Source organism: Tympanuchus pallidicinctus, unplaced genomic scaffold (genome assembly GCF_026119805.1).
Source record: "Tympanuchus pallidicinctus isolate F22 unplaced genomic scaffold, pur_lepc_1.0 scaffold1, whole genome shotgun sequence".
Lineage (NCBI taxonomy): Eukaryota > Metazoa > Chordata > Aves > Galliformes > Phasianidae > Tympanuchus > Tympanuchus pallidicinctus.
In genome coordinates this window covers 3,766,341-3,785,379 of record NW_026294618.1, presented here as the reverse complement: position 1 = coordinate 3,785,379, position 19,039 = coordinate 3,766,341, and the positions used below count along the sequence as shown (strand labels likewise).

General features: G+C 49.4%; 1 protein-coding gene across 1 annotated transcript in view; it reads right to left on the bottom strand.

The window, feature by feature from the left end:
• XKR6 (XK related 6) overlaps positions 1-19,039 on the bottom strand; it is a 433,654-nt gene that overhangs the window by 258,458 nt on the left and 156,157 nt on the right. The window contains exon 1 of the transcript XR_008208846.1: positions 12,304-12,347. The gene's annotated coding sequence lies outside the window, so the exon portion shown is untranslated. Of the gene's footprint in view, positions 1-12,303 lie in introns of the transcript that reaches the window.

Genomic DNA, 19,039 nt, shown 5'->3' with positions numbered 1-19,039 from the left:
GAAGAACTTCTTTGTAGTAAGGGTGACAGAGCACTGGCACAGGCTGCCCAGAGAGGTGATGGAGTCTCCTTCTATGAAGGTATTCAAGACCCATCTGGATGCCAACTTATGTGATCTGTTGTAGGGAACTGCTTTAGCAGGGGTTGGACTTGATTTCTTGAGATCCCTTTCAACCCCAGCAGTGCTGTGACTCTGTGATCACCCTTCAGATCCCAAATCAGGCTCTGCAGAAAACTGTGTTTTTGGTTTGCTCTGTCATTCAGAGATTTGAGAGCACTTGGCCTTGAAACCACATTCATGCAGCAAAAACAAAAGCCTCGTAACCTTTTTACTTTTAATTCTCAGATTTACTTCTGCCTGGATTGCCTTGGAGTCAGCCATTGTCTTTGCTGACCTCTCTTCTCTGTTCCCATTTAAGAAGGAACACAGAGCAATGCTGACACCATGGTGCTTGGTGAATGATGCTAAAAAGAGTTAACAAAGGAACTCTGCTCTTTCTCAAGGTGAGAATGCTGCAGGAGTCCATTGTTGGGCATCACGTAGGCTTCAAAGTTGGTGCTCAACTACGTGCTTCTATGGCAACGTGCTGTTAATGCCCATGCTGCTCAGCTTGGAACTGAGCTTGCTTCCAGTGCTCAGGATAGGATCTTCCAGTCCTGTGTGAAGGGCTTGGATCCCATCTGAGTCTGGGATGTAGTTTCAAATCCTGCCTGGTTCAGGATTGTGTTGGATGCTTGATTCCTAATGTGGCACTGATTTACCGTTTCACCCAGGCTCTGTGCCTCCGGGGCGGAGGAGGGAGAGGCAAGAAGAGAAGGAGCTAAAGTTGAGGTTAGCCAGAGGGCACTGTGTGGGCCTGCAGGGCTGGGATGCCGATGTTTCAGCTCCCATTCATGCTTCAGGCAGTGAGGGGGCTTTGCTGGCATACCCAGGGCAGGTTGTTTCTATTTCAGTCAGATGTTGGCTTGAGATATGAAACCTTTGCCCTTATCCTGGAAGGTTGAGCCAGACGAGTGCTCTTCAGACTATTTTTGGCTGGATACCATAACTGTATGTGAGCTTAAATTCTCCACAGGTCTGAGCACTTGGAGGGGGTGTGCAGGAGGTGTGTGCTTGCGCATGCCCTGCGAGTGATGCCTGCTGCTTCATTTATAGTGCAATGGGGTTGCTGTGTACAGAATTACTGTGCAGATCTTCAAGCCTTAGAGGGCTCAGTGCCCTCTCCTCTTGGGTCCTACAGCAGAAAATTCTGACACTAATATGAAAAATATCTAGATCTCCTGTAAGTGATGGGTTTGGACTGAAACTTCCCATGTGGATTTTACTACCGCAGGATATTCAGCTTTACTTTTTTCTAGGGCAACCTTCTGTCTTGAAATGCGTTCCGTATCAAAGGATTTCAGCCAGTGGCAAATCCCATAACTTTTCTGATCCGGAAGGCATTTTTTCAGCACAGAAATGCTGATTTCTCTTGTGGACCTCATCTTGGCACTGGGAAAAGCAGAAAACACTTACAGGTGTCAGTGCTTGAAGGCTTTCTTATTTCGTTGTGTTACTGTAGTCACTTTTGCCTTTACATAGGGAACAACCCCACACTAATCTGCAGGCAAATGGAGAGAGGCTGTCAAGTCTCCTCATTGGAGAACTCCCAAAGCCACACCTGGACGTGGTCTTGGGCACACTGCTTTGGGTCCAGAAGGACCCAAGGTCCCTTCCAACCACAACCAAGCTGTGAATCTGTGGAAAAATCATTGTGGCCCCAGAGTTTAGAAGTGTTCCTGGGTGATAAGAGCTGGTGTAAGGAGAGATGGAAAGGAAAAGGGGCTTAGAGACATGGTTGGAGGCAGATAGACCTGGATGGTTCCAAGACAGCTCTACACCCTCAGCACCCTAGTTTTTCCCCCACCTTGCTGCAAGTCACTCAACTTATCCCTGCATTTGGTCCTAATCCCTTGGACCTCCACAACCCCCTGCTCATCGTGGGGCAGGGCAAAAGCCCTGTTCCCAGCAGGATGAATGAATCCCCAGGCATTTTGCTCTGCAGTGGGGTCATGGCATGTTGACGACTGGGTTGGACAACCTTCAGGCCAATCTTCAGTAGAGGAGTTCTTGGCAGGGGGCAGCAGTCCTGCCCCAAGGACACCAGCAAGCTCATCATTTTTTGGCAAGAAATGGTCATTGTTGCAAAGATGATCTCTCCTTACCCGCCTGGTGCAATAGGTCTTTAATCCAGGACTTTCAGTAATGGCAGGGTGAAAACCTGTCAACAGCTGAACTGTTGCAAAACCAACATCACGGGAGGCAAAACAAAGTCCAGAGTCTGTCCACCAGCTGTCTGCTTCCCTGTCAACTGACAATGACAGTTCTCTGGACCTGCAGCTCAAGATTCATGAGATTCTGGTATGTTTTTAAAGCTCTGCCTCCAAGAATCCAATGGTTCCATGGGGGTGCATTGCACACAGCACGGCCAGCAGGGAGAGGGAGGTGATCCTCCCCTCTGCTCTGCCCTGGGGAGGCCACATCTGGAGCACTGTGTCCAGTTCTGGGCTCATCCAGCTGATCTCCAAAGGTCCTTTCCACTCAGGTCTGCTTTTTCATGGCTTTTTTTCTCATGAAGCTAACTTTTCATGAATTTTAAACTAATCAAAACCCAATCCTTTTTATTAGTAGTCCCTTCCCCTTGCCTTAGCCCAGCATCCTCATGCCCACACTCACGCCTCCCTCCATGCCCTTCCCCATTGCATTTGCCTCTGGGGGTGATAAATAAACAATTGGAGGGGCTTGTATCAAGCATGTGGGAAGAAAATGGGTATAATCTGGGATCTTGCAATTGGACCCCAGTGCTCGCTGGACACACTCTGTGTCCCCCATCACTCATGAAATACTGCAAAAACTACAGAGATGTCTGAGCTGCTGATGACGCGTGGCTGCCCAGGGTGTTTGCTCTGTTGGCAGCAGGTCTTGGAAACAGTGCCAAGAGTAGATTTTCTACCTCTAACCCCCTCTGCCTGGCAACAGCAGCTGTGCCAGTTGTCCAAGATAAGCTGAACTTCGGGAAGAGAGAGCAGGGACATTTCCCTTCCATCCTCAGGACCTTGTGGGTCCTTGGCCAGAAAGAACCATCCTGGGTGGTTGTATCATTTTTCTTGGGATCACATCACGATGGGGTCCGGACAAGACATCTGTGCAAGTGTCCAGGGCAGTTTGGAGAGGTTAGAATATCCCACGTTGGAAGAGACCCACAGCAACATCACAACTTGATCTACTAGATGGCAACGCTGCCCATGGCAGGGAGTTGGAACAGGATGATCCTCAAGGTTCCTTCCAACCTAAACCAATCTTAATTCCAGGTATGATCACTGAATCCAACTTCTGGCTCCACAAAGGACCGCCCTAAAATCATCCCCTATTTCTCAGCTATGAAGTTTTGGTGTGAGGCTCGTGTGCATCCATCTGCCACCTCTTCAGGCAGAAATGCGGAAGCCAAAGTCTTCTTGACTTTTGGACCAATAGGGATCATCTCCTATTCTTCCTGTGTGCCTCTCCCTAAAACATTCAGTAGTCTGTTGGCCTTGAAAAGAGGCCAAGAAGAGATGTGAAAGTCTTGTGTAGTGTGGACACTGAGGAGTTCTGGATTTGGCCACAAAGGAAAATGTATGTAGTAGGGAACCCAGAGGAGAAGGAGAAGAATTAGGAGGAGGACATGAAATCTGACTGTTGGTCTCTGCCTTGGTGCTTTTGTTTTCCCTAGGAATGCTCTTTATACAGACCGTGAGGATTTGAGACTGAAGGATTGCTGGACCTTCAGTGATCAGTGCACTGAGGTGGTCTGAGCTCTCCATCAGAGGTCCTTCCCCTCCAAAAGAGACACATGCAGCATCCCAGCCCTGCCTCGTCTGCAAGGAGTGCAAGCACAGCTGGACTCACCTTTATAGCTTGGAGGATTTTCCCAAATTTCTTCCCATTCCCAACTCTTTCCATCACCAAAGGAAGATGTCTGGGATTTTTTTTTTTTTTTTTTTTTTTTTTGTATTTTTATTTTTTTATATGTGTGGTGGTGACTTCAGTTTGGGAATGTGAAGCCCAGGTGCTCTCCCAGCACTTTGCAGATAGTGCCAAGTTGTTTCTGCTCATTGCTCTGGCTGATGTTTCTCCACAGTGTTTTTTTTCCACATGGATAGTGATTAGTTATTTGCTGAGCTTGGGGCATTAGCTTCTGGTGCTCTGCTTTCCAAAGCCCTTTCTGTGCTGCTAGAAGCCACATCTCCATCTCCAGGACATTCCCCATGTCACAGCTTTGTTTGTCACCAGACCAGGGCAGGGGTCCCCATTCTTGCCTGTTGAAGTGGAAAGCTTAATTTAAGACTTGGCCTCTCTCAGGAAGCTGTTAATTAATCAGTGCTGACACCGGCTGGGAGATAGAGATGCTGGAGTTTGCAGCAATTGGCCCAGTTTGGGTGAGATGCAAGCAATGCTGCTGGAGCAGAAGGGTTTGGAAAGAGCTGTTCCATGAGCAAGGTTGGTGCCAGAGGCACATCAGGCTCAGCTTCCTTTGTCAGCTTGAGAAGAGTGGCTCAAGGACCAGTTTCAGAGAAGTGGGAAAGGAGAAGGGGATTCTCCATCTCCAGACAGTGAGCCCAGAGCAAATTTGTGTTGCTACATCTCTCCTTGTCCAGACAGCGCTGGCATCTCAGGGTGGATTTGGCATTTCTCTACAATATGAGCAAGTACAGTTACTCAGCAACATGATGCATTTTGCTTTAAACTGTTCCCCCTCCTCTCCCTCCCCTTCACCACCCCTCAACCCCATTTTATTCCATCCCATCTCAGCCACTCTCTAACACATGTTGTCAAGTCTGATAACTTGATATCTGATAACACCCCTATGCCCAGGGATAATTGGAAGAGCCTCAGTCACACAGTGGCTTTTGCAACTCCCAAAGTGCCCATAGTCACCCTAGGCACTCTTAGGGGACAGCAATGGGAACCAAATATCTCCTCAAAAAGCCAGATTCAGGCAGGGAATGCAACCAGGTGGCCTGCAAGGGGGTTTGCATGGAACCAGCAATGCTTTTGCAATTATTTTTTTAAAGAGCACAACATTTGGCCATTCCCTCTTGCTCCTCCTCCTTCCCAAGCTGCTATGCATGGGCATCTTTTTAATCTGCTTCTAAGGGAATGAAACAGTATCTGTCTGACTGTCTGTCCTCGTGCCTGTTAGCCCTCCCCTGGCAACAGCAGCATCCCACCATCGATTTCAGCCAAGCTGCACCAAAGGCTATAAGGCAAAAAATGCCCAGCCTGTAGAGATCTGAGGACAGAGACAGGTGGAAGGAGCAAGAAGGAGGTGCTGCGGGGTAGGCTGAAGCCCATATCAGACACCATAGAAATCCCTCCTTGGCTCAGCCCTCTTTCCCTGGGGCTCAGGGCTGTTCTCAACCCAAAACGTGGGCTTGTCTTGCCATCTACTGGTGGGAGCCCAGCAGAGGAGCTGGAGCAGGGCAGGTGGTTTTCTAACATCTGTTTGAACACACACACCCTTGTGATAGCATTACCCCTCTTTTGGGGGTACCAAGACCATCTCCCATCTTCGTCCCTGGGTTTGGCTCAACCTGTCCCTACTGTGGGTGTCCTGGTTTCACCTCGCTCAATGTGCCGGTCCCAGTGATGAGCCACGGATGGTATGAGTGTATGTGGGGGCAAAGGGCTTTAAAATCAGCCTCAGAAGAGACCCCTAAAGCTTGGGGGAGCAAGAGGAGCTCTGATGTGTGCAGATCCCATTGCGATGCAGGGGGATGGGCATGGAGGACAGCTCACCACAGGTCTGGAAAGACATATATCCTGTACGCAACCATCAGTGACCATGCTTTGCTACCAAGCTAGATTCTGAGGGATGCTCAGCTGCATCAGTTTGGTTCACACCTGTGACCCACACCTGCTGTCTGATGAGCAACTCCAGTGCCTTCCCAACCAGCTTTTGGGACCAGAAAAAGGTGTCAGGAGAGGGAGCCAGAGCCCCAGTTGAGAGCAGCAGAACAGCAGTGACAGCTTGGGGACAACCACACAGCCACCACTGTCCCCTAGGAGCTGCTCCCAGGTGCATTTGTGGTGCAGACCCAACAAATCAAGCCCCTCAGGGCTCTGATTTTTGGAGGCATCCTAGCACAGTCAGCACAAAGGACCGTTTCCCTCTGGGATGGCAGTTTTAAACCGCAGGAAAAATTCACCCTGAATTTTAATCATGTTGAGTGCTGCGAAGGCTTTAGGTGGGATTTCTCTTTGCTTCCTCCTCTGTGTGCTGGGAACCTGAATTCAGCTGCCCCTAAATCCTTCTTGTGTATTTGAACACTGTGGTGTGTGTGTGCACAGCTTCATCCCAGCATCTCAAAGATGATGAGTGGGAAATTTCTAGTGCCAGAAAGTGTTCAGTGCTGTACAAATACTGTAACTTTACAGAGAAAATCCTGTCCCAGTAAGATGAAAACCTTACTGAGGGAGAAGGAAAATGCAGGTCTGTGTGTGGGTACAGATGATAAATGAGAATGGGAATCCTAGCAGCAAGCTGAAGCCTGGTGTCTTGAAACCTGGGTAGGAGCAGGACCCTACCAGCTTTGTTGGTGAAGCAGGAGAAAGGATGGGGAGCCTGATCTCTGCCCCTTGAAATGTGTGGGCTACAGCACTGTGTCCTGTGTGTCCTCCACTCAGACACCTTCACCCTGGCGACAGAGCAGAGCTGGGTGCTTCAGCATCCAAGCAAAATCCATCCTCTGCCTCATCTCCAGCTCAATTTGAGAGCTTCCTGAATTATTAACAGCACCAATGCATTGGGCTATAATTAACTCCCCAGGCCTTTTCCCCATGGGTTGGAGCTGGGAATGCATTTTCTTTTTCTTTCTGTGGCTTTTCTCTGGCTTGAGCTGAGGGAAGAGAGGGAAGGATGGATGGCCCTGGGGAGGGGGGACATCAGGGGAGGGTTGAGATGGCTTTGAGCACATGGTGTGGTTTGGCACTGGCTGCCCTTGTTATAGGCTGGTGAGGAAAGGATTCTGAGGCTGTCCAAGGGGTCCTCAACCCAGATTGTACAGAGTGGAGGCTGTGAAAGGAAATGGGAGAAGGCAAAGGGTCTTTGTTAGGTTGTCCTTTGATGTTGCCCAAAGAGCAGTGGGTGCCCCATCCCTGCAGTGCCCAAGGCTATGGATGGGGCTTGGGGCAGCCTGGGCTGTGGGAGGTGTCCCTGCCTATGGTAGGGTTGGGGATGGTTGGGCCCTAAGCTCTCTGCCAACCCAAATATCCTGTGATTCTGTGATATCATGGCTTTTGAGCCATGCACAGAGCTTTCTGTATGAATGCCACAGACCTGAGTGGGCTGGGGATGGCAACCTCTCACTGGAGAGCAAAGAAATCCCCACTGTGGGATGCCACAAGAAGCAGGGATGGTGTTGAAGAAGATATTTTGCATGTGCAGCTCCTGGCTGGGTTTCTGGGAAGGGTTTGCAGCAATAGCTTGGCCAGGGTCTGCCTGAGGGACTCGTTTCCTTGAACCAGTGGGAAGAGCCATCAGGGAGATGGGAGAAAAGTGTTACTTGTCAGCTGTGAGACTGAACACAAGGGCTCCAAACTCTCCTTCCAGCCCAGCCAAGCATGGCACAGCCTTCCTGCAAACCTTTCCTACACCTCATACCTGAATGCCAAAGAGTTGTGAGTTTTCAACCCCAAAGACACTTGGATACAAGGCCACAGCACAGTGGAACACACTGTGCCTTGGAGAAAGGCTGGTGTTGGGGTCAGCTTGGCCATTGCAAGGTGGGAACGATGTGCTGAGGCTCACTCTTGCCTGCAGCCCATCAGCTCCACATCAACTTCTAGCAACAGCAACCTATCACAGCAAGGCATCCCACAGTTCAGTGAAGCACTTTCCAGACGGAATTGGGCTTGGGTAGAAAATCGTCCCTTTGTTTGAGAAATCCATCAGTTCTCTTAGTCGGAGTTGTGTGGGAAATGCAGCACCAGAGCCTACGTAAAGCTGCGTGTGGGCTCAGAGCTGTGTATTAGCTCTGCACCCTGTTACTTACTCAGCTGTGGGTATAAAGTTGGGCAGGATGAGTAGCACTGATTCCAAAACACCCTGTTACACATCTTTGTGGATTATGAAAATGGATCTGTTTGGGAAAGAATGATTTTCCAGGGGATACCACCAGGAGAGAGACGAAGACCTGCTACCAACCTCTCTATGCCATGGACATCATCCCAGGCTGAAATGGCAAAGATAACGAACTGAGCAGGGTCACACAGAGCTGTGGGATGGAGAGGGGACAAAGGGAATCATGGCAGAGAAAGCCCAGAGCAGAGGTGATGTGAGGTGACACGCATGGTGAAGGTGAGATACTGAATGAGACCATCAGCACTGATTTTGGGTACTGTTTCTCCTCTCATGGGACAGGAAAATGGACTGAATATCCTCTCAGGGTCCCTTCCAGCTTCATTAAATCTGCATTTCCTAAGGGCTATAGAGGCTTGCTAACCAGCAGCCTGGCCTTCCCTTACTCCCAGCAATGCAAAAACTCAGAGATGAGTGGATAAGAAAGCAAAGAGAGGAAGTTTGAGTTCAGGGTACAGGTCATGGGAGCCTGTTATAAATAAACAGGACTCGTTTAAAAGATGATATATGCTGCAGTAATATTGCTCCCAGTCTTCCACTCATCACTGGAAGCTAATTACACCTCCTGGAGCCATCAGACTTTCCTTTGCATCTCAAAAGTGCTGCACAACGACAGGGATATGATGTAGCAGCTTGTGGCTGAGGCTGGCCCTTCTGTTTAGGTTTATTTCTGTTTTTCTGCTGTAATTGCTCATGTAATTACACACTAATGAACTGTATCCTGGCCTCTGAGGAACTCTGGGTCCCTTCCATGTCTTCTGGAAAGAACATGGGGTTAATATGAGGTGAAGTTCCATATCAATCTCATGTAAGGCTTCATGCAAGGCAGACTGAAGTGGGTTTTGTTGGCTACTTTTGTTCAGACAAAACAAGGACAAGGGATGGACCTATTAGCTGGACCACGGCCATCTCCACTGGGTCATCACGTTCCCTTGCACAGTTTTGTCCCACTGCTTGCATGACTGGGGATTTCTCCCTCAAATCTGGAAGAAAAAGGGATTGGTAGAGAGACTGAGGAAGGTGGCTTCCTCCCCGCTGTTTGACTGTATGGACTCTGAAGGAAGGAATTCCTTCTGCCAGGTCCAAATGCTGGCTAACCCAGGACTTAGCCAAGGACACATGTCATGATGGAGAACAGCAGGCCTTGCTCTTTGCTTTCTGTCTGATTTCATTTGGTCAAAGTTTGGGTTTTTTGGGATAGTGCTGACATGGCGGTGGATGAGGTGCATTCCTGATCAGGTCCCTGTAGACACCCAAGGTCAGGCTGGACAGGGCTCTGAGCACCTGTTTGAGTTGTAGACTCAAACTCCCTTGTTCTTGCAGGGAGTTCCACCAGGTGGCCTGCAAAGGTCCCTTCCAACACCAACGATTCTGTGATTCATGCCAGTCCCTTACTTATGTCAGACTGGGATCAGTGAGCCAGTGGGCTCAGATCAGTTCATTTGGAAGTAGAGCCCTCTTCTGACCTTAGCACCACTCCATGACTCTTGAGAAGGCCTTCCCAGCCTGTCCCTGAGGACTGCAGGTCCTTACAGTGAGTTTTGAGATCCCTTTGTTTTCTATGGTGGATGCTGTGAGGTGCAGTCGGCTCTCGCAGCTGGTGGGAATGCTTAGGTGGCAAAGCACTGCGCAGGGATCAGAGAGGCTATGAGGTCACCTCCTTGGAGATCTTCAGAAGTCACCTGGACGTGGTCCTGGGCACCTGCTTGAGAAAAGTGAGATCAGAAGGACTGAGAAGTTCCTTCCAGCCCCTGTGATTTTTAGAGTGAGAGATAATGACCTTAAGCTGTGCCAGGGGAGGTTCAGGTTGGATGTTAGGAAGCATTTCTTCTCCAAAAGAGCAGTGATGCGGTGGCACAGCTGCCCAGGGAGGTGTTGTGGTCACCATCCATGGAGATGCTCCAGAAGTGTGGGGATGTGGCACTGTGGGCATGGTGGGGTGGGCTGGGGTTGGGCTTGGAGATCTGAGAGGTCTTTTTCAACCTGGATGGTTCTGTTACTCCAAGTACTCTTATAAACTCATCTGTGCCTCTAGGTCTTCCTGGCTGTGGTTTCTGTGCTCTCATTTACCAACATGGAGTGTCACTTTGGTGAAGTTATCTGGTCTCCCATCAGCTCCATGTAGACTTTTGGCAGCAGCATCATACCACAGCAAAGTGCCCTACAGTTGCACTTTCCAAATTGAATTGGGCTTGGGTAGAAAATGGTAGAAATAAGTCTTTGAGAAACACAGACACCTTCCTGCAGCATCTGATCACAGGCATTGACTCTGTCTCTGGGAGCTGCTGCTGCTGCTTTGGGTGCAGTGAGAATAAAAGGACACTTTCATACCTCAGAAAAGAAAGGAACAGGGCCACAAAGTGAAGCACCCATATTTTCCACATTTCTGGGGCCAAACAGGACTGCCAGCAGAGGAAAGAGGGAAACTTAACCACCACAGATGAAGTGTTTGATGGTGCTTTGGCCAAATTCAAAATAAATTGCCTTAAAAGTTTTAAAATAGCTCTTCTTGAAGCCTGAAGATGGATGGATTCATTCCTTCCTTTCACAAATAGCTTTTTTCTTATTTTGACCTTATTCTAATAGCTCCAAGTATTTAATGTCTGGGATATTTTCCAGGTTGTTTAAACAGCAGCTTCAGGATCTGACTTGATGGTTTCCTGCTGTAGCCTATGCTATGGTTGGATGTCACAGAATCCATAGAATCACCAAGGCTGGAAAAGACCTTCAAGATCATCCAGTCCAACCGTCCACCTACCACCAATATTGGCTCCACTGAGCCCCGTCCCTTAGTACCACATCTAAACATTTCTTGAACACGTAGGCACAGTCATGATCATGGTCATAGCTACAATGGATGCAGGTGATTTCTGGCTGATTTTCACTGTAGACCAGCAGCTTTCCATGGGACAGTGTTGATGTGACTCTGTGCAGAGCCTGGCTTGCTCTTTCTGCACATAACACCTGCTTTGCTTTTTGAAAATGGCTCCAGTGTGCTGAAGCAGAACAGCCTCCAGGACATCCCCATTTGGTTTGTTTATTAGTACAAATCCCAACACCCATCTTAAATCATGGAATAATGTATGTTGGAAGCTCATCTAGTCCTACATCCCACTCAGCACTGACTAAACCCACTTGGGACTGTGTCCAACTGTGCCATGAGCACCTCCAAGGTGATCTTGCACCATGTGCAAACAAGGCAGCAGAGGTGGACAAAGCCCTTCCATTCTCTGGGACATCTCAGGATTGAGCAGAACCCCAAGGTGCTTATAGTCTCCATAGAAGGGGGAAATTCCCCTTGTATTCAGACAGCCAAAAATCTTGGGGCTGGACAGCCTGGCCCAATGCTCCCTCCCAAGAAGAGGCATTTCCAAGGGCTATGGGAGAGCAAGAGGTGAGAGTTGCATGTGTTGGATGGGAGCCACCAACCTTCAGCCAAAGGACACTTTCTGCTCTACCAATCTGTTCCTTTTTCATCCTCATTAATGCTACTTCCACACTCGACAGTTGTGATTTGAATAATTTGGCCTGATTAGTGTTTACATAGCAACATTTGGAAGAAATGAAACCACACTGCAGCCAACAGCCAACTCCAGGCTCTGAAATGCTGGTTTGCTGTGTTTCCTAAAGGAGGAAGCTTGTGCAGCCATGTGAAACCCATACCACTTGCTGGCAAATCACAACCCTGTCTGATTTAGGTACAGGTCTTAGAGATACTTGGTTCTTGCAGTTGTTTAGCAAGCCTGGTTGCTGGATGGGGCTGCTTTTCTACTGGCACTGAAGGAAGGATGAGGGTGGCAGCGCCCAAAGTGATTGATACGCTCTGCACAAGGGACACAGCAGCCAGGCTCTGCCTCTGCACAGCTCACAGAGAGGCCAAGAGTTGGCATATCCACAGCTCCAAGTGCAATGACACTGATGAGACAAAGAATTCCCAGCACAGTGGGATCACAGAATAACAGAATGGCCTGGGTTGGAAGGGACCTCAAGGATCATGAAGCTCCAACCCCCCCCACTGCAGGCAGGGCCACCAACCTCCCCATTTCACAGCAGCCCAGGCTGCCCAGGGCCCCATCCAACCTGGCCTTGAACACCTCCAGGGATGGACGGGGCATCACAGCCTCTCTGGGCAGCTGTTCCAGCACCTCACCGCTCTCACAGCAAAGAACTTCCCCTGACATCCAACCTACGTCTTCCTTCAATGTTCCACAGAGGGAAACCATTTCCCCTTGTCCTGCTGTTGTCTACCCTTGTAAAGAGTTGATGGGAATGGGATTTGGGTTAAGCTTTGGGGATCCTTCTGTGGTATTTGCACCCTCTGTGCTCTTCCCAGGGGATGAACAGCCACCCATACCCTCCCATAAGCCCTCATCCAAAGGGATTCAAGAGAAATGGAAATAATGAAATCCCCAAACCTTCCTCCAAAAGCTGACATTTTATCTGAGGGCTCAGAGAAATGGCAGCCAGGAGTGGGTTTGCTTGGGGATGCTCTGATATCCAGTGACAAGCTGAAGGTAAAACCCTAGGAGAGCTAAAACAAATACTGAAACACAAGCAAAATTCCCCTCTCTCCATATTTATGTGTTTATTTGACACTCCATGCTTAGAGTAGTGGTATGGACGGGCCTCAAGCACATCCACTGCTGGATAAGTAGCTGATGGAGGAACACTTGAGGAACGGTTGTGGGAATGTGACATCTTTGAGAGCCACAGATCTGTCAAACTGGACAGGAATCAGGGTCCAAAAGCTACTGGGAAGGAAGAAGGGGTGGATGACAGAGGAACAGACACTCATAGTCATTCCTGAGTATCATAGAATAAATTAAATAAAGGATCCCCCAAACTGCAACAATAAGAACTGCTGCCAGGAGGGCAGGACAACAGGAATATTTTATATGGCATGATTAATTAAATCCAGCAAAAATAATCCCAGCTCTGCCCCTGAGAAAGCTGGGGATGCAGAGAGGCAGCAAATGAGGCTGAGGGTTCCCCTTCCCACACCCAATATGCAATTTGCAGAGCAGCAGAAGGTCGGGGATTGATTTGGAGACCTGCATTTCTGATTACATCACCATCCAGACGTGCTTCCTGGCTGCAAGGCTCCCACTGCAGCAAACGAGCTCAGAATACGAATGGAGAAGGCTGGCACTGAGCAGGGATGGGGAAGGAGCACGCTGTTCCCTTGAGAAGTGAGCAGTGGGGAGACAAAGACCTTTCCATGCTGAATTAGCCCAGTTTTGCCTTGGATTGCAATCCCCCCCTTACTGCTTGAGCGAGGGGAGGCTGGGGCAGGAGGAGGGTCAGCACTGGTTGGTTTTGAGCTGGAAGTTGGGCTGCTGCATCCTCCCCTGTAACGAGAGAGCTGCAGAGCCCAAGAGGTATGGAGACTCCAGGGGGAGATTAGAGAAATCAAATGGGAGAAATCTTTTGGTGTGGTTTGAAGAAATATGGAGATCCCTTCAACTCAGGATCTAAGCCCAGCATCCATGCTTACAAGCTCTGCATTTTGCAGCATCCTCTTGAATGCAGCCAGTGCTGAACAAGCAGTGACAACCAAGCAACGAAAACATCTGAAAATATCATTAAACAGCAAGACAGGACCAGCACAGTTGTATTTATTTCTTCTCTAATTATGTCCTCTCTTCTTAATGAGAACTGCAGTGATATGGAGGAACAGATGGGCTGTCCTACCCTCTCTCTTATTTCTACAAAGAGATGTTGCAAAGAAAGACAAATAGCTGAATGTTTGGGATGCAGAGGAAAGGTAGGGCTGCTCCAGCAGAGCTCTCTGTGGCAGTGGTACCATCATCTGTCCATCGAAGGGGATGGGAAGGAGGAATCATAGAATGGCCTGGGTTGAAAAGGACCACAATGATCATCTAGTTTCAACCCCCCTGCCACATGCAGGGTCACCAACCAGTAGACCAGGCTGCCCAGAGCCACATCCAGCCTGGCCTTGAAGGAAGGTCTGCATCCATTTCATCCTTATCTTGTCTTTGCATCTTCATCTCACTCCTGCGGCTGAGGGCATTTTGGAGAAGAGTGGTGTTGGAGGAAGCTGTGGGAGAGGAGGAGAACGATGCAAGGAGGGGGTTGGGAGACTGATGCATAGGGCAGGGGATTGGGGAAGGAAACGTGCCCCAAGGAGCCAACCTCTGACAGTGGCTCTCATTTGGGGAGGTGCTATGGATGCAGGACCTCCAGGATGTGTGCACAGCCACAGCATGCAGATGTGTGCACACAGCACGTGGCACATGCAGACACCACAGTTCACATCCCAGATGCTGATCCCAAGCCTGAGATCTCTTCACGTGTCTGAGGCTAATTAATGAGTTTTGACAGTCACATTAATAAATTATAATCCCTTCATTTAAGCCCTCAAAACCCCAACTTTCTGACGTGCAGCTGCCTTCCTGAATGCTTGATGATGGCTCCGATTCCTTGTGCACTGCAGTGAGCATTCTTCCAGTACTTGAGGAGTCTATTTACATGGGCAGATACAGACAGGACTAGGGGTAATAGCTTTAAACTAAAAGAGAGGAGATTTAGGTTAGGTGTCAGGAAGAAATCCCTTACTCAGAGGGCAGTGATGCCCTGGCACTGCTGCTCAGAGCTGTGGGTGCCCCATCCCTGAAGGTGCCCAAGGCCATGGATGGCCCCTGGGCAGCCTGAGCTGGAGGCACCCAGCCCATGGCAGGGGCTGGGACTGGATGGGTTTTAAGGTCCCTTTCAACTCAACCCTTCAATGTTTCTAAGCCCTCACGTTGATTGCCCAAGGCAGCTGCATTTTGGGGAAGCTAGCATTACACTTGACTTTACAGAGGTGGCTTTGCTAATGCTTCATCCTTGCTGTCTTCAAACCCTGCCCTATTTCTGGCTTAGCAAGATCTGACTGTTAGCTGAGAGCTTTGGCACAGCCATACAGACACAAGCACAGCTCCTCCAAGCTCCAAACCCTCCCTCCTTCTTCTTGCAGGCAGTGAAGGGGGTCGATGAACACGAATTCCATGGCAACCCTCTCAGCTTCGCAGCCATCCATCCTGCTCCCTCCCCTCCCCTGCCTTTGTCTGCCACATCTCTCCACTCCCCATGTTTGTTGTTTCCATCCCAGATTTTGCTCGCAGGGAGCAACCCAGCACCCACGTGAGCTGGCACGAGCTGCCACAAGCAGCCAGAGAAACTGCTCATGCTTACAAATCAGGGTGTTCCCCATAGAAAAAAACCCTACCATAACAAAATGAGAGGTGAAGGACACTCTGGAATCCCTCTATCTCCCTCTCTACTCAGACAGGAGGATAACAGCCTCCTCTGTGAATACCCTTCCCTGTACCCGGACATGATGAAATGAGTGTTATCCCAGCAGTGATGCTGGCGTCGTGCTGCTGCCTCCCCCTGCACCTTCCCTATTGCTCTGGGAGACCAGGATGAGCCCCCAAGAATCCCACACTGGGAATGCATGGAAAAGGGGCGACGCTTTGCATGGGCTCTGCATTAAACACAAAGGCTGCAAGCAAACCCGAGTCCCCCAAATTTCAGCTTACTGCATGCTGGGATTACCTCTCACCCCACAGCATGATCTTCCCCCATCCTTGGCTCTGATTTTTGCAAGGAGGAATGCAGCCAAGCACACCCATGGGTGCAGCGTGTGTTTGGGGAAGGGCATTTCATGAGCACCCCGTGGAGCATCTGGGGCTGATGCGATGATGCCTTGTTTCCAACTCCTGCTGAAGCCGGTGTTGCTGCTTCTGCTTGAAGATAAGCATGTGCTTGCAGCCTGGGCTGGCTCCATCCCAGCGTGAGCACAAAGAGGGCTTTGTTCAAAGGGGATGCACAAGGCGATGGGGCAGAGCTGCTCTGCGAGGAAACCGGAGGCCCAGTACACACACACAAAAAAAGGGTCCCTGGGGGGAAGCTAAAAGAGGACCTCTCTTCCTTTGCATTCCATGGGGAGAGTGGCACATGGTAATTAACGGGCTGCAGGTGATCAAAGCCCTGTGGCCGCTGAGCAGTGAAAGGAAAGCAAAGAGGCAGAGGAGGAGCCCCTCTGAAAGCAAACAAACTGAACTTAGAAGGCTGGGATCACGCAGATCTGCCGGCCTTGAACTCACTCAGAAGCTTTGTTTCCTACGGGCTGTGATCCTCATGGCCAGGCTTGATTCTCCCACCAGCAATAAAAGAACAAAAACACTCCCCTGTGCTGTTCACAGGACAGACGCCCTCGGCCAGGCTTGCTGCTTAGACACAACATGGCAGAGAGGAGGATTTCTGTCCCTGTCCCTCATTCCTACCCCTGAACATCCCCCTCGTGTGCATTAGAGTTGGTGCTGCTCCATGGGGAGCATCAAGGGGAGCCCATTTGGGACTTAACTCATGTGGTCAGACCAGGCAAAAAAAACCAAACACAAAAACAAAAATAAAGCCAAGTATTCATCTGGGATATCGTCATACATGGGTCATCGTATGGGAGAAAAGGTAGAGAAGGTGGAGAGCAGTTAGCAAAGGAGATTGGCATGTGGAAGGGATCCAGGCCAGTTCCAGAGAGAGCAGAACTGGCCTTATTTCTAACCCAGTTTTCTAGAAAGGAAAACTGTCACTGTCAGGGTGTCTGAGCATCGAGCCTGCAGGGATCTTCTCCTCCCTGGTAACCATAAAGCCCATCTGATGCTCCCAGGTAACTCCAATCCATGTCCCCACCAATCTGCTTGACCTGGAGGGGATAGCTGTGGTCAGAGATGGCAGCTTGGTGTGAGATGGCTGTGAGATGACTGGGATTGTGTCTGGAGAGAGGTTTGGGAAGAAAAGACCTAGATTTAGCACTCTGAACCTTAGGAGAGGTGATTTCAGCAGGGAGGTTGCTATGAGGGAGGAGGTGTCCAAGACAGCCAGTTGAATTTTTTTTTATTTTTTTTTTAGAGAAAACTTATTCAGAATTTGGAAACAAACGCTGCCTTTGCACATGAAAATGAGGAATTTCAGCACAAAGCCTGCTTGGCTAATTAACACACTTCTTGGTGAACTGAGCTGCTAAAAGGGAGCATACAAGAAATGGAAATAAGGAGGAAAAATGAAAGAAGAGTGCAAAGGCGTTGCTTGGGTACTTAAGGAAAGAAAGCAGGAGAGAAAAAGACCAGCTGGAGCAAAGCCTGGATAGGGATGCTAAGCATAACAAGAAGTGGGCTTACGATTTTAATAGTGTACTTCAGGGAAAATGTGAGTTTGCTTCTAAATAGGGGGATGGCTGAGTTGAGCTGGCTGAGCTGAGAGCCTTTTTTTTTTTTTGTTTGCCTCAGTTTTCATAGGCTGGACTTGTCCCAAACCTCTGTGCATAACATTTGGGAAGGAGAAGAGCAGCCAGCAGTGGGGGAAGAAGGTGGTTTGGGACTCCTCTGTCCGGTGAAATTCAGTGCCTTTACATCCGTGAGACTGCCTGTTGTGCATGAAAAATAATGGTGATTGACAAGGGGTTGGAACTAGATGATCTTTAAGGTCCCTTCCAAACTACACCTGCTTGGGTGAGGATGTGGTGTCTCTTCCTAAAACGGAATGAAGCCCAACATCAGCCTGAGAAGCAGCACTTGGAGCACATCTCTAGGAAACAGGAGATGTGGATCAGTCCCATGTTTGCCTGGAGGGAATCAAAGCCACAGCTCAGTGGCAGCTGTACATGTCATGAATCAAGCAGAATTTGTCTCCACAACCTTGGCTTGAAAGGAATTACTTTCCTTGCATTAGCAAATTCCTTTTGCAAGACTTATGAGTCATTAGTGATTGCTGCATTATGAGAAAGGTTGCTTGCACCCCATTTTGGTTGTGTTTCTTCATGAAGATGTTGCAACTGAACTGTAGCAGGGTCCCTCCTCTGTCCAAACAGGTTCGTACAGTTCAACTTTCCTACTCCCCCAAAAGGTGTCTGCACCCAAATCACTTCCCAGTGTTGGTCCCTGGCTCATGTCACCTCCTAAGCCATATCTGCCCCCTGAAGGACAAAACCATGCCAGGAACCATGCTGAGAATCGCGAGCTCACCATTGGCAAGCCAAATGCCAGAGCCACCAAAGCTTTGGCTGGAATTACCAGTGTGGGGAGAGGGGACAGGACAGCTGAACCAGCTGCTGATCTCATGGGATGGGTATGGGCTTACTGGGATTAAGAGCTCCATCCACCTCATTTGGTTAGAAAGCTTGGTTAGGAGCTTTGCATCGGCCTTCCAATTTTAATTTGCCTGCATGACAGGCTTTCTTAAGTGCAGTGGTAAGGGACTTGCAGAGTGTGCCAGGGCTGAAACCCAAGGCCAGAAGATCCTTCAGCATATCTCAGACTGAGCAGCTGCAGCCTGGGGCACAGCGCTCTGCCTTCCCGCATCTCATTTTCCACCCTATAATTGGTGGATAATTGTTCTGCCTTTCTGGGGGAGTTGGAAGAAGCTGACCTTCGCAGTTCTCTGCAGAGCACTGAGAACAGCATTCCTGTTTCCCACTGAGTTGCCTTCGTAAGCTATCCGGGCTGCAGTCTAAAGCAGTTGGGGGAAATTCCCTTTGTCTCCCCCAGCAATCCCTATCCCATAGAAATCTCCTCGTAGCATTTCTGGAGCAGCTCGTTCCTGCCCTCATTGTTCCCAGGGAGGAGAGACAATGATCTAAGAATGCAACACTCTTGAAACCCCTCCAGAAGGCAGCATTTATGAGCAGTCTGTTCCAGCTGGCACAGGGAATTCATCAATGCAACATATTGTGTAATGCCTCCTTCCTCCTCTTTTTCCCCTGGGAGGCAGCAAGCAGGATCCTGAAAGGGAGAAGGAGTGCTGGGGAAGTGACAGCAGTGTAGCACTGAGCATCTTCCACCAACATCTCGGGACCAGAGCATTGCAGATCTCTTCCAGTGG